This window comes from Suricata suricatta, chromosome 1 (genome assembly GCF_006229205.1).
Source record: "Suricata suricatta isolate VVHF042 chromosome 1, meerkat_22Aug2017_6uvM2_HiC, whole genome shotgun sequence".
Lineage (NCBI taxonomy): Eukaryota > Metazoa > Chordata > Mammalia > Carnivora > Herpestidae > Suricata > Suricata suricatta.
The window spans coordinates 141941949-141954931 of NC_043700.1; the positions used below are offsets into that span (position 1 = coordinate 141941949).

The 12983-nt window shown below is 36.8% G+C and overlaps 1 pseudogene; it reads right to left on the reverse strand.

Moving 5' to 3' along the window:
* Positions 1–11: 11 nt before the first annotated feature.
* Positions 12–115, reverse strand: LOC115302827 (annotated as a pseudogene).
* Between the last annotated feature and the right edge of the window lie 12868 nt (positions 116–12983).

The window sequence follows — 12983 nt, forward strand, 5'->3', positions numbered from 1 at the left end:
GAATGGGAAAAGATAGTTGCAAATGACATGTCGAATAAAGGTCTAGTATCCAAAATATATTAAACTGATAAGAACAATACTACACTCAATCTTAGCCAAAAGGCCAAGAAGCAATAGTATCCAAAATATATAAGGAACTCACCAAACTCTACACCTGAAAAACAAATAATCCAGTGGAGAAATGGGCAGAAGACAAACACACTCTTCTCCAAAGAGGACATCCAGATGGCCAACAGACACATGAAACGATGCTCAGCATCACTCAGCATCAGGGAAATACAAATCAAAACCACATTGAGATACCACCCCCTGCCAGTCAGAGTGACTCAGATGAACAAATCAAGAGACTATAGATGCTGGTGAGGATGTTGAGAAACAAGAACCTTTCTACGCTGTTGGTGGGAATGTAACTGGTACCATCGCTCCAGAAAACTGTGTGGATGTTTCTCAAAAAATTAATAATAGAACTCCCCTATGACCCAGCAATAGCACTGCTAGAGATATACCCAAGGGATACAGAAGTGCTGATGCATAGGGGCACATCCACCTCAATGTTCACTGTAGCACTTTTAACAATAGCCAAATCACAGAAAGAGCCTAAATGTCCATCAACTGATGAATGGATCAAGAAGATGTGGTTTATATATACAATGAAATACTACATGGCAATTATAAAGAATAAAATCTGGCCATTTGTAGCAACGTGGGTGGAACTCGAGGGTATTATACTAAGGGAAATATGTCAGGCAGAGAAGGAGAGATACCATATGTTTTCACTCATATGTGGAGTAGGAGAAACTTAACAGAGGACCATGGGGGAGCAGAGGGGGGAATAGTTAAGAAAAGGGAGGGAGGAAAACCATAAGAGACTTTTAAATACTGAGGGTTGATGGGGGTGGGGGAGAGGGGAAAAGGGGTGATGGGCATGAAGGAGGGCACTTGTTTGGATGAGCACTGAGTGTCCTATGGAAACCAACTTGACAATAAACTATAGAAAATAAATGAAAATAATAAAAATTTTAAAAAGACACACTCCTTGCCTTTAATAAAAGGTTGATTATTATAAATGTGAGATGTCAGTTGGGAGCTACTACAGCCTTGTGTTATCTAGCTGAGAATGGTGACTTGAATTCTCTAATCCTATGGTCTGTACAAATCCAGAGCCTCTGTCAGTATTTCTGTTTATTCTTTGTGTAGAGTGGGTAATGGAAAACTTGGGTAGGCTGGATTTCTTTAGTTTTCTTTCTTTTTCTTTTCTTATTTTGTTTCTGTTCTGCAGTGTATCATTCCAAGGTGAATTCTAGCTCTTTAATTGATTTTCAGTTCCAAAAATATCACTCAAGCAAGTATTCATAAATATAATAGATTTTATTTGTGTTTCTTCAAGTTTAAAAAAGATCTTTTTCTATAAAATTTCCCGCTTATATCTACTTTCTATGTGTATCTACCTTCTATGTCCTTATTTTTACACAAATACATATCATAACGTGTATGGCAATATGTATATATTTTACATTTGTAATGTGATTCATATATATGTGTTGTATTTAAAACATTTCTACGGTGACATTGTGATGTACTTCTCATTCTACTTCTGATAGTTTTCACAAAACTTTAGTTTCTAAGATCTACGTTGATGTATTTAATTTTAGCAATCATACCTCATACAGCATTTTATTTATCTCTTAGACATTTAAAGATGCCTCCATTTAAGAAACAAAACAAATAAGAAAAGGGGAAAAAGAGAGAGAGAGAGAGTCAAACTAAGAAACAGACTCTTAGTGATAGAGAACAAACTGATGGTTACCAACTGGGAGGTGAGTGGGGAGATGGGTGAAGTAGGTGATGTAGATTAAAGGGTGCACTTGTCTTGATGAGGACCCAGTGATGTGTGGAAGTGTTGAATCACTACATTGTACAACTGAAACTAATATTACACTGTGTGTCAAATGGAATTTAAGTAAAAACTTAAAAAAAGATGCTTCTAAGTCTTTGCTATTACAAACAGTTCTCCAAAGAGTATATTTCTACCTCTATTCATGTATAAAAAGTTTCTCTGATGGTTCAAAGCCAAAAGTGGAGTAGGGCACAGGGTATGCGTGTACTTGGTTTCACTAGTCTACCAAATTGTACCTTAAAATGATTCCAATGATTCATAATCCCACAGTTCTTTCTTAACATTTCATGTTGTCTAAATTAGTATATTTATTAGTCACATTGGTGTAAAAGTGGATATATTCAATGTACATGAATAGATCTCTGCACACACATGGATCTGTTTCTAGATCTGGCTTCTTTCCTATTATTATAACACTGCCTTAATAATTACAGCCTTGTGAAATATCTTAATATCTTGTTGACTTAAGATCTGCTATTTGCTCTACTTTTTCAGAATTATACAGTTATTTTTAGAACTTTCTTTAATATTTTAAAATTTGCAAATTATGACTGCTACATTGCACAAGTCCAAGGGTCACCATTCATGTGGAAAACAAACTACAACAATATGGTCCTGTGGTAAATTCCTTTAAACTCTTTAAATATTTTGACTGCATTTGCCACTGAACGTGTAGGCTAATTTGACAGAAATAGGCATATTTGTTTTATTATAGGCTTCATGTAGTTATATATTTATATATACTCTATAAGGATACAACTTTTCCTTTGTTTTCTTTTTCACTGCTGCAACCCAGATGAGAGTCTGACACAGCAGGAACTCAATAAATAATTGCTGAATGAATTTCTATTCATTCATTCATTCATTCATTCATTCATTCATTCATTCATGTGCATGGCATATCTTTCCACCTATTTTCATATATCTGGATGTCTATTAAATGCCACTTAATGCCATTTGATGTCATTTACCTGTTTTCCAGAATGGTTTTTAAAATGATTTCTTAGGTTAAATCTGATTCTTACAGATCCTATTGTTATTAAAACTGGCATATTACTCTCCAAGTAATAACTATTGGCATAGAGTAACTTTGCTTTTTTTTTTTTTGATGGCATTCATGGTTCTTATTGCAACACTGTTGATAATTGTAAAAGTTTATTGATTCTCCTTTATTTTCCTATATTCATGATCCTATCTTTTTTGAATAACATTTGACCCTTTATTTGAGTTTTAAGTCTCTTTTTTTTAATCTCGTTTAATTGTATTGACCTCCATGAAGTATGCATGATGTTTGCAGTATATTTTTCTAGGTACCTGCACACATTGAAAGAGGAGTTCCTCTTTGTTTCTTTGCTAAGAGTTTTAAAAAAATAAATAAAACTACATTTTATTGAATATTTTCATTTTTACATTATTTGGAATGACATATTATTCTTCTTTAATCTTTTAATATGACTAATAAGTTATCTGATTTTAGAACACCTTTCAACTTGTAAAATTAGTATAATTTACAAAAATAATAGAACTTATAGTGTCTACAAAATACTCTTGGACTCATTTAGGTAATGCTTACATAGAAGTCTTATAAATATATTCATAAATGGAAATAATCTAAAATGTTAATTTTTTGAATGTCTAATTTTGTCCTATTTGTTATACTGGACTTATAAAAATTAGAGGCCACTTTGTCTCTGTTTTTGTACTCTAGAAAAAATTATAGAAGCTGCAGATGTTCCTTGGGTGGTTAGTAAAACTGGATAAACTATCTGGCTGGAAAGTTTTGAAGAGATGTTTTCATCTATCATCCTATTAATTAATGGTTACTGAGCTTGTCTAGTTCTTTTTCTTAGAAAACGTTTCCTGGCCAAGATTGGTAATCAAGATTGATAATGACAGTAATAATAATAATGAAACTCCGCTTTATAAGCAGTAAGTTTCCCTCTTTCATTCTGAATCTTGGTTATTTATCAGTGTTTTATTTTTTCTTCATGAATCTTACTAGAGAATTGCCTTATTAGTTGCCTTTTAAAAACACATTTAGTTTTGTTAATCCTTTCTCTTCTTTTTCTATTTCATTGATTTTTGCTCTTATCTTAATTATTGGCTTCTTACATAGTTTTAAAACGTATTATTGCAAAAAATCTTCCATTGCTTATTTTCTAATTTTTGAGTTGAATGCTCAACTAATTTTAGACACTTAATTCCCTGTTAGATGTTTTCACATCTATAAATTTGACTTTACATATGTAACATTGCTTTCAAAATTATGGTGTGCAGTCCTTTCATGATACTTTAGTTGTAAGTACTTCATAATATGAGCTGTTTCCTCTTTGACCCATTGATTTTGGGATGTAGGATAATATTTTCAATTATATTGTATTTCATTTTCTTTTGTTATCCTTTTGATTTCTAATTGTTTTAAATTGTGGTAGCTATTGCAGGTGTTAACAGGTGAGAATGACACAACCTGTGGTAGGGGCAAGTGGTGTTTGGAAGGCACCTTTCTCGGGTCTGCAGGAAGAAGAGAAAGAAGAGGATCTTTGGAAAGTGACCGCAGTTGACGGCCAAAGCCATGACAGCACCGTGAGGTCCCATTCAGGTCTCTAGCCGGCCTGACAACCCTGATGTCAGACTGGAACTGTGCATTCAGGTTTCTGTGTCCTTGGAGCTTCACAGACATGGGATGGGTGATCCAGGGTTCAGTGCCAGCAGCCTGAGTTACCATCCCGGCGCGCCTTTGGTCTCTGGAAGGGGAGACGCTTGCGCTGCAAGCATGCGCAGTACACTCTCCCATTCTGACTTGTGCCCCTGACCTGCTTTTGGGTTGGAGCTTGGTTCCTTAAGCTTGACTAGTCTCCTGGGACGAGACATCAGGGCACTGTGACTCTGATTGGGGCATTCGGGAGGTGTCCATTAGGACTGGGGTTTGCTTGGTAGATGACATGTGCCAGACTTTGTAACTGTGAGTCTGTGATGAGAGCCCTCAGGCACCTGTGGCACTCAGGTGTTTCTTACTCAGTCCCCACAGATTTTCCGAGATTGCGTGAGACTGGGCTTCCCCCGGGAAGAGCGGTATCAGCAGCAGTGGCTGGGGCTCTCTCTTGTCATTCTCTCAGCTGCCTCTGTTGCTCAGCTCATCCCAGCTTATCCTCTCCTGGGCCCTGCATCTGGAATCACACTTACTTCCCCCTCCCACACCCAGAGCCACAAAGCGCACCCCTGGGGGCTCCAAATGCATCCTGTTTGCCTGCTAGGGAATCCTCACAGTTCACTCACCGAGACCAGACCTCAGCCCATCCTGCCTCCATGGTGGTTTGGAGGAGTTTGGAGGAGTTTGGAGGAGCCCATACACAGGTCTGCAAGAAGATGAGAAAGAGGAGAATGCTGACTGACCTTGGAAGGTTGCCGAAGCTTACAGCCCCGGGTATTATCAGGTAAGCTGCCTGGAGCCTCAGATCCTGTGTCTCCCTTTCTCTCTCTGCCCCTCCCTCACTCCCATGCTGTCTCCCTCCCTCTCTCTCTCTCTCAAAAATATAATAAACCTTAAGAAAAGAAATTAAAAACACAATACCATTTACATTAACACCCACAAAAAATTAGGTATAAACTAACAGAATATGTACAGTATCTGAGGAAAACTACAAAACTGATGAACAAAATCAGCTTGAACTGATGAACTCCTGGACCTCGAGATCATGACCTGAGCCAAAGTCAGCACTTAACCGACTGAGTCACCCAGGTGCCCCTTGTGTTTTTAATTTCAAATTCCACTTGTCATTGCTGGCAAATAAGAAAGTGATTGACTTTTGTATGTTAATGTTTTATCCTTCATTTCTTTCTATAATCAATTATTAGTTCCAATAGTTTCTTGTTGATTCCTTCACATTTTCTACATATATTATCATGTCATCTGCAAACAAAGAGTTTTATTTCACCTTTGCCAGCTTGTATATCTTTTATCTGCTTTTGTTGTTTTGTTGCATTAGTCGGAACTTTCAGTATGGTGTTGAAAAGGATTGATGAGAGAGGACATTTTTGCTTTGTTCTTGATCTAGTGGGGAAGCTCTGATTTTCTCAACACTAAGTATGATGTTAGCTATAGGTTTTTGTAGATATACTTTATCAACTTGAGGATTTCCTCTCTATTTCTTGTTTATGGAAAGTTTTTATCATGAGTGGGTATTGGATTTTGTCAAATGCTTTTTTTGCATCTATTGATATAATCATATATTTTTTTTTAGCCTATTGATGTGATGGAGTATAGTAAAAATTTTGAATATTGAACCAGCCTTGTAAACCTGGGGTAAATCCCACTTGATTATGATGTATAATTCTTTTTATACATGTTGGACTCAATTTGCTAATACTTTGTTGGTAATTTCTGCGTCTCTGTTCATGAGAGATATTGTAGTTTTCTTTTCTGGTAAAGTCTTTGGTTTCAGTATCAGGTAATGCTAACCTCATCAGATTACCTTTTTAACCTGATTTATGGTTGATTTTTGAGTATATTCTGTGTATGTAAAAAGACTATAGATTCTATGTTTACTGGACCTACATTTTTTGATCTATTCATTAGGTCAAAGGTGAAAATATAATTCTAACACCTGAAACTAATGTAACATTGTGTCAACTATACTTCAATGAAAAAATCATAAAATATAATTCTAGTCTTTGTTCTTTTTTTCCTTGCTTGATCTGTTAGTGTTTAGGTGAATGTGTTCAAATTTCTACTAAAACTAAAGATTATTTTATTCCTGGTATTTCAGTTTTTGCAGTGTGTTTTGAGGCCCTATTATTGGGAGTCTATATTTATGATTATTATGTGGTATTAGCATGTTGTTCCTTTTCCAGGGTGAAATGCTCATCTTTATCTTTTATGGAATTTTTATCTTAAATTATATTTTTGCTGGTACATATTGCTTAACATATATTTTAATCCCTTTGTTTTCCATCTTTTTGCATCTATTTGTTAGTTAGTAAGACTTATAGAATAACATTGTTGGATTTATTTGGAAAAATTTTATTTTGAAAGTTTTTATTTCATAAAAACTGAGTTTAACTCAGGGCACCTGGTTGGCTCAGTCAGTTAAGCATCCAACTTCAGCTCAGGTCATGAGCTCACCATTCCTGAGTTTGAGCCCTCTCTTGGGCTCTATGCTGACAGATCAGAGCCTGGAGCCTGTTTCAGATTCTGTGTCTCCTTCTCTCTCCCGTTCCCTCCTCCACTCATGCTCACTCACACTCTCTCTCTCTCTCAAAAATAAACATTAAATTTTTTTAAAAAAAGTGATTTTAGGGGTGCCTGGGTGGCTCTGTTGGTTGAATGTCTGACTTTGGCTTAGGTCATGATCTCACAGTCCGTGGGTTCGAGTCTTGTGTTGGGCTCTGTGCTGACAGCTCAGAGCCTGGAGCCTGCTTCGGATTCTGTGTCTCCCTCTCTCTCTGCCCCTTCCCTGCTCATTCTGTCTCTGTCTCTCAAAATAAAATAAATACATAAAAAGATTTTTAAAAAAATTTTTAAAAAGTGAGTTTAACTCCACTTTTTATAATTAATATAAGTCAGGACTTTTTTCTAACACTTTCTTTTGTATTCATACTTACAGTGCTTTTTCTTTTCTACTTTTGGTTGGAGATAAAATTTCCTTTGTTCAGATTTGTTTTTATTTCCTGGATCCTTGGTTGGAAAGAGTGTATTCTCTGTCTATTCATCACCACTATAATTAAGATCCATAGTTGTACTTATTTTTTCCCATCAATAAAAAGCAACAGCCTCACCTCACTTTCTGTTTTAATTCCATTCTCCCCTCCCCACTGCCCCAACCGCGCTCCATCTTTATTCTAATTTTTCATCTGATGGGTTTGGTGCAGAGGAGAGGATCAATGACAAGTGCCTTAATTTGCTTCCTAGAGTGGACAACCAAATTGACTTTGGTGAAGTTATTTTGAGGAGTGAAATCTCAGGAATTAGCAACAATTCATAATCCACAGACTGTTGTCCCCAGCTTGGTTTCTTTTCCCCTTCTTTTCTCTCCCTTTTTGCGTCTTATACTTCAGTCCTAGATATTCCCCACAAACCCCAGAGACTTTTCTTTCTGTTGTACAGAGATGTATCCCCTTACTATTGAACATTTACTTCAACTAATTATATTTAATCTCTTGTGGAAGACTCTCTATTCTTATTACAAATCAATGAATTTTTCCTAAAAACATCTCCCTTTAAGAGGATGTGTTGTACCACTTGGGAAAATAATGGAACAGTGTTATTATTATTTTTTTTACATAAGATAATTCTTGTGTAATTAGGAGGAATAAAATTGGAAAAGAAAGTCTATTTAAATATTTGTATCATGGATCAATGAAAATTTGGAAGGAATAGATTAATTTTTGGACCTTTTTTTTAACAATGAGAAATTCTTCTCTGTGCAATTTGGTTCAACTAAAATGTATTCTCTAGGAGACCAGATGATACATACATGATGTGTACTCTTAATGCCTTGGCAGAGAAAAGACTCTTTAGGAGGTAAGTTTTTTTCCCCTCAAATCTTTGGCAGATTGCATTGAACAATGTTTGGAAGTAAAGAGTGGTTAAAGCAGAGGGAAACAAAGCAACAATGGGTTTTTACTGATGGTTGTGGTGCTCAAGTAAGTAATTTATACTCTATATTTCTGCATTATAAGACTTGAAGGCATCTACTGAATTTGAGTCTCAAGATTTCCAAGCTGTTAGTAGGGATAGGATAATTACTTGCTGGTAAAGTGCTGAGATCCTTAAATAAAAGCTTTCAGTGTGTGAGTTTAGAGTTTTACTTTAAAGAGATAGGGAGAGAACCTTTTGGTGGTAGCTTTATCCATTTTTTTATGTATTATAATTTTTTTTCAGACACATCAGGGTTCTTTTGTGGATTGCTTCTGTCTTTATGAAATTCTGGCTTTTACCTAGTACCCAGGCGGCTTTTGGAAACAACATGATAACAAAAGCAACATGCAGCCACATCTTTGTCATGTGGGTTTTTTTCTCCCTCTTTATCTTTATATGTTACTTTTGTCTGACATTTCTGCATTCATCACTCCATGTCCGGTTGCAATAAGGCTATTATAAGATGGATGGATGAGAGGATGACAGGAATACAGACAATTCACATTTTTCATTTTTTTTTGTAGCTGGAGTTTTAATAGTTTTTTAAATCTGTATTTATCTTCTTACCAAAACTCCCCCTTTAAAAATATTTATTTATTTTTGGGGAGAGCACAAGCAGGGGTGGGGAAGACAAAGGGGGACAAAGGATCTGAAGTGGGCTCTGTGTTGACAGACAGGCTGATGGCAGCAAGATGTAGGGCTCAAACTCACAAATATGAGATCCTGACCTGAGTTGAAGTCGGATGCTCAACTGACGGAGCCACCCAGGTGCCCCTCCCCCCAAACCCAGGTAGATAGTAGTCTTTCTGTCTCATTCCCAAAATGTTTTTCATGATTCCTCTTTTTAAAGCATTAAATAAGTCTATTGCAAAGATAGGAGATATAGATTCACTTATGATTCAGCAAACTAACAACTTAGTATGTGCTCAAAGGCTTCAGAACCCTCTTCTCTAGAAGTTAAGGTAAGTGTACTCTTAGGCTTCCGTTGTGTAACTCAATGAGCCAGAGCCTGTGGAACAAGTATTCAAAGGGAGCTTTTCTGATGGGTGGACTTATCATTTCCAAATTGAGTGATCTTGCCATTGAGTTGGAAATGGGGCTCAAATCAGAATTTTTAAATGAGTAAAACATTTCCCTAGAAAGTCAAAGTCAATTACATGAGAATAACCTTCGATAGATTGTACATTTATTTTTTGAGAGTCCTCTTGTTTACTCTGATTTCACTCGAATTAATATAAAAAATAATGTTATAGCACAAAACACTATAGAATAATTGAAAATGAATTTCCACAAGTAGATGGTATACCAATTTTATTATTTTCTAGGTGACCTCTTCTTCATCTTTGGGGGGGCACAAATTCTTTGTGTCTAGAACCAACAGTGAAGGTTCAATCCATCGTTTGGCTATTGGTCACCTTTATGTCATACATATTTAGAAACATGTGACTTGAACTAATCCACATTTCACGGTTATTCTAAGTGTTTGTTCAGGTGGAATAAAATATTTGGATAGCTAGACATTTCACTGAAATATGGTTTACCTCGTTATAGAACTCTGCCTTCTTTAGTCTTTGGTGTCCTCACGGTTTTTGGCCTGCAGACCTAGTGTTGCCAATTCCCTCCAGCCCTGATGGCAGTCAGTACTTTAGGAAGCCCATGGCCAGCCATAAGTGGAAGCTCTTATTCATCATGCTGTAATAGGCTTGGTGTTTATAGCGCATAAAGTTAATTTGGGGCCCCTTATTCTCTGATAGGCAAGCTTTTGTAATCCCCATTGTATTTTCCAAATTTACATGGTTGGGTTTCTGCTTTGATTTCATTATTTTTTCCTTCCCTTCTCCTGGTGGGATGTAACTACTCTAGGTTTGGACTATGACACTGTATAGTTATCCTTTGTCACCATTTCTCCATTTTCTATGGTGTTTGGGTCCTATTATCACTTGCTCAATTCTAAACATTGCCATTTCTTGAAAATTTCCAGTTTCTCACCCACTCTATTGCATGTCCTGGGTTATATACCCCTGAAGATAATGAATTTGAGTTCATCATACAGTTTGGGCACTATTTTGGATCTCTCCTGAAATCCAGTCCTCCATGCTTATCAATTGTTTTATATTGACACCATTCATTTGTAGCCTCCTTTCCTTGTATCATCTTGTTGCTGATACTCCGGTATTTTAGAGCAGAATCAATTACAGCTAGAACATTTTTTTAATTTTTAATTTTTAAACTTTTATTTAAATCCAGGTTAGTTAACATATAGTATAATAATGGTTTCAGGAGTAGAATTTAGTGATTCATCTCTTACATATAACACCCAGTGCTCATCCCAACAAGTAGGGCATTTTTATTTAATCCCTGGTTCTCACACTGTTCAAAGGAATGATTTAAAAAGGCACAAAAGTCTGCTAGGGATTTACTCAAAGGATACAGAAGTGCTGATGCATAGGGGCACATATACCCCAATGTTCATAGCGGCACTTTCTACAATAGCCAAATCATGGAAACAGTCTAAATGTCCATCACCTTATGAGCGAATCAAGAAGATGTGGTATATATATATACACACACACAATGGAGTACTAAATGGCAATGAGAAAGAATGAAATCTGGCCATTTGTAGCAAAGTGGATGGACCTCGAGGGTGTCATGCTAAGGAGAAGGACAGATACCATATGTTTGCACTCATAGGTCTAACAGGAGAAACCTAACAGAGGGCCATAGGGAGGGAAAGGAGGAAAGAGAGTTGGGGAGAGTGAGGGACACTGAATCATGAGAGACTACTGAATACTGAAAATGAACTGAGGGCTGAAAGGGGAGGGGGAGGGGTGATGGTCATGGGGGAGTATTTGTGGGGAGAAGCACAGGGTGTTATATGGAAACCAATTTGACAATAAACTATTATAAAAAATAAGTAAATAAAAAAATAAAAAGGCATAAAAGTATGGAAGTGAAGGTAGGTGTAATTAGTGTATGTTTCATTGGCCTCAGGTCCCACTTCTGTGTTTGTTTCTTTGGTAATTGAAGATCTCAGGCAAACATATTAAGCTGAACAGTTCTATAGTTGCACTAAATGCAATGAGAGATTGTCTTTAGCCATCTGACTTGTAAATAGAAAATGGTGGCCGGTGTCCCCAAGAGTTGAACATATCCCATTCTCTCTAGTCCTTACCTACTTATTGTCTCTTTTCTGTATATTGCATCTTGTCTCTCACTCCATGCTTTTGCACGTTCTGTTTTCTCTTCCTGGAATACCCTTCTTCAACTTTTCAGGACTAACTTTTCCTCTGCAGCTTAACAATCAATGCCAGGCAACATTAGGGGCTCTCCTTGGTGTTTGCTAAGATCTCTGTGCTTGCTGCTCTCCTAGCAGTTACCATTCTGAGTCACAATTGTCTCTGCAGTGGCCTCTGAGCTCAGGGTGGGCCACTTTGTATTTCCTTATCTAATATACTCAATATATGCTACTGAATGCAAGAACAGATTTTCTTCTCTTGTGGTAGATGTTAGAGGTTAGATATTTCAACACAAGATGTTACTTTCATTTTTATCTAGTTCAAGATATTTTTTAAAATATCACATCCTAAAGGGTTTATATATAGTTTTCCTTAACAAGAACTTTGAATAAATGAATTGGAAGTACTCTTTTGACAATTGCAGGGGTGCTAACAATACTAACTCCATCTTTGGCTCTCTATCTTGTTCATGTTTGCTCAGTCACCTCTCTTGGGGATATGCATTCCAGGGCCTTTGGTGTTAGTATACATACCTCAGAAATGCCTGCTAAAGCTGGGACAAGGAAGGCTTGCTCTGGCCTCTCATGAATCTGTTAGAGGTAACATAGTGTTGCCCCTGTATGATGCACAGGTGGTGCCACAGGATCTAATTAAAAGTTAGCTGTCCATTAGGTGCATGCAAGTCCTTTGAGGTGTATGTGGAAACCCTTGGCCTCACCACCATGCTCTACTGCATGTCCTCTCACCCTATAAAATCTGTAGATTAAGGTCTGGGCTTTGATGAAAATAACTGCAGCTGCCATGGATTGACTTCTGGCTGATACCAGCCCCCCACTCCTGTCACTTAGTTACCCTGAATAAAACTGGTCTCAAAATGGCTTCCCAGTTTGGGAGATACTTTACTGTCTTTCCTCCACTTCTAACAATATTATCTTTTGAGTTTCTGGTTTCATTTTACCTCATTTTACTAATTTGTGTGTGTGTGTGTGTGTGTGTGTGTATGTGTGTGTGTCACCTTGATGGTATCAGTGCTTGAATTTTTTTCCCAACTCTATGGAGGTAACACTGACAAATAAAATTTTAAGATATTTAAAGTGTACTTACGGTGACTATATATATGTGTGTGTGTGTGTGTGTGTGTGTGTGTGTGTGTGTGTGTATAGTGAAAGGAGTCCCCATCATCTAGTTAATTAACTTATCCATCACCTCACAT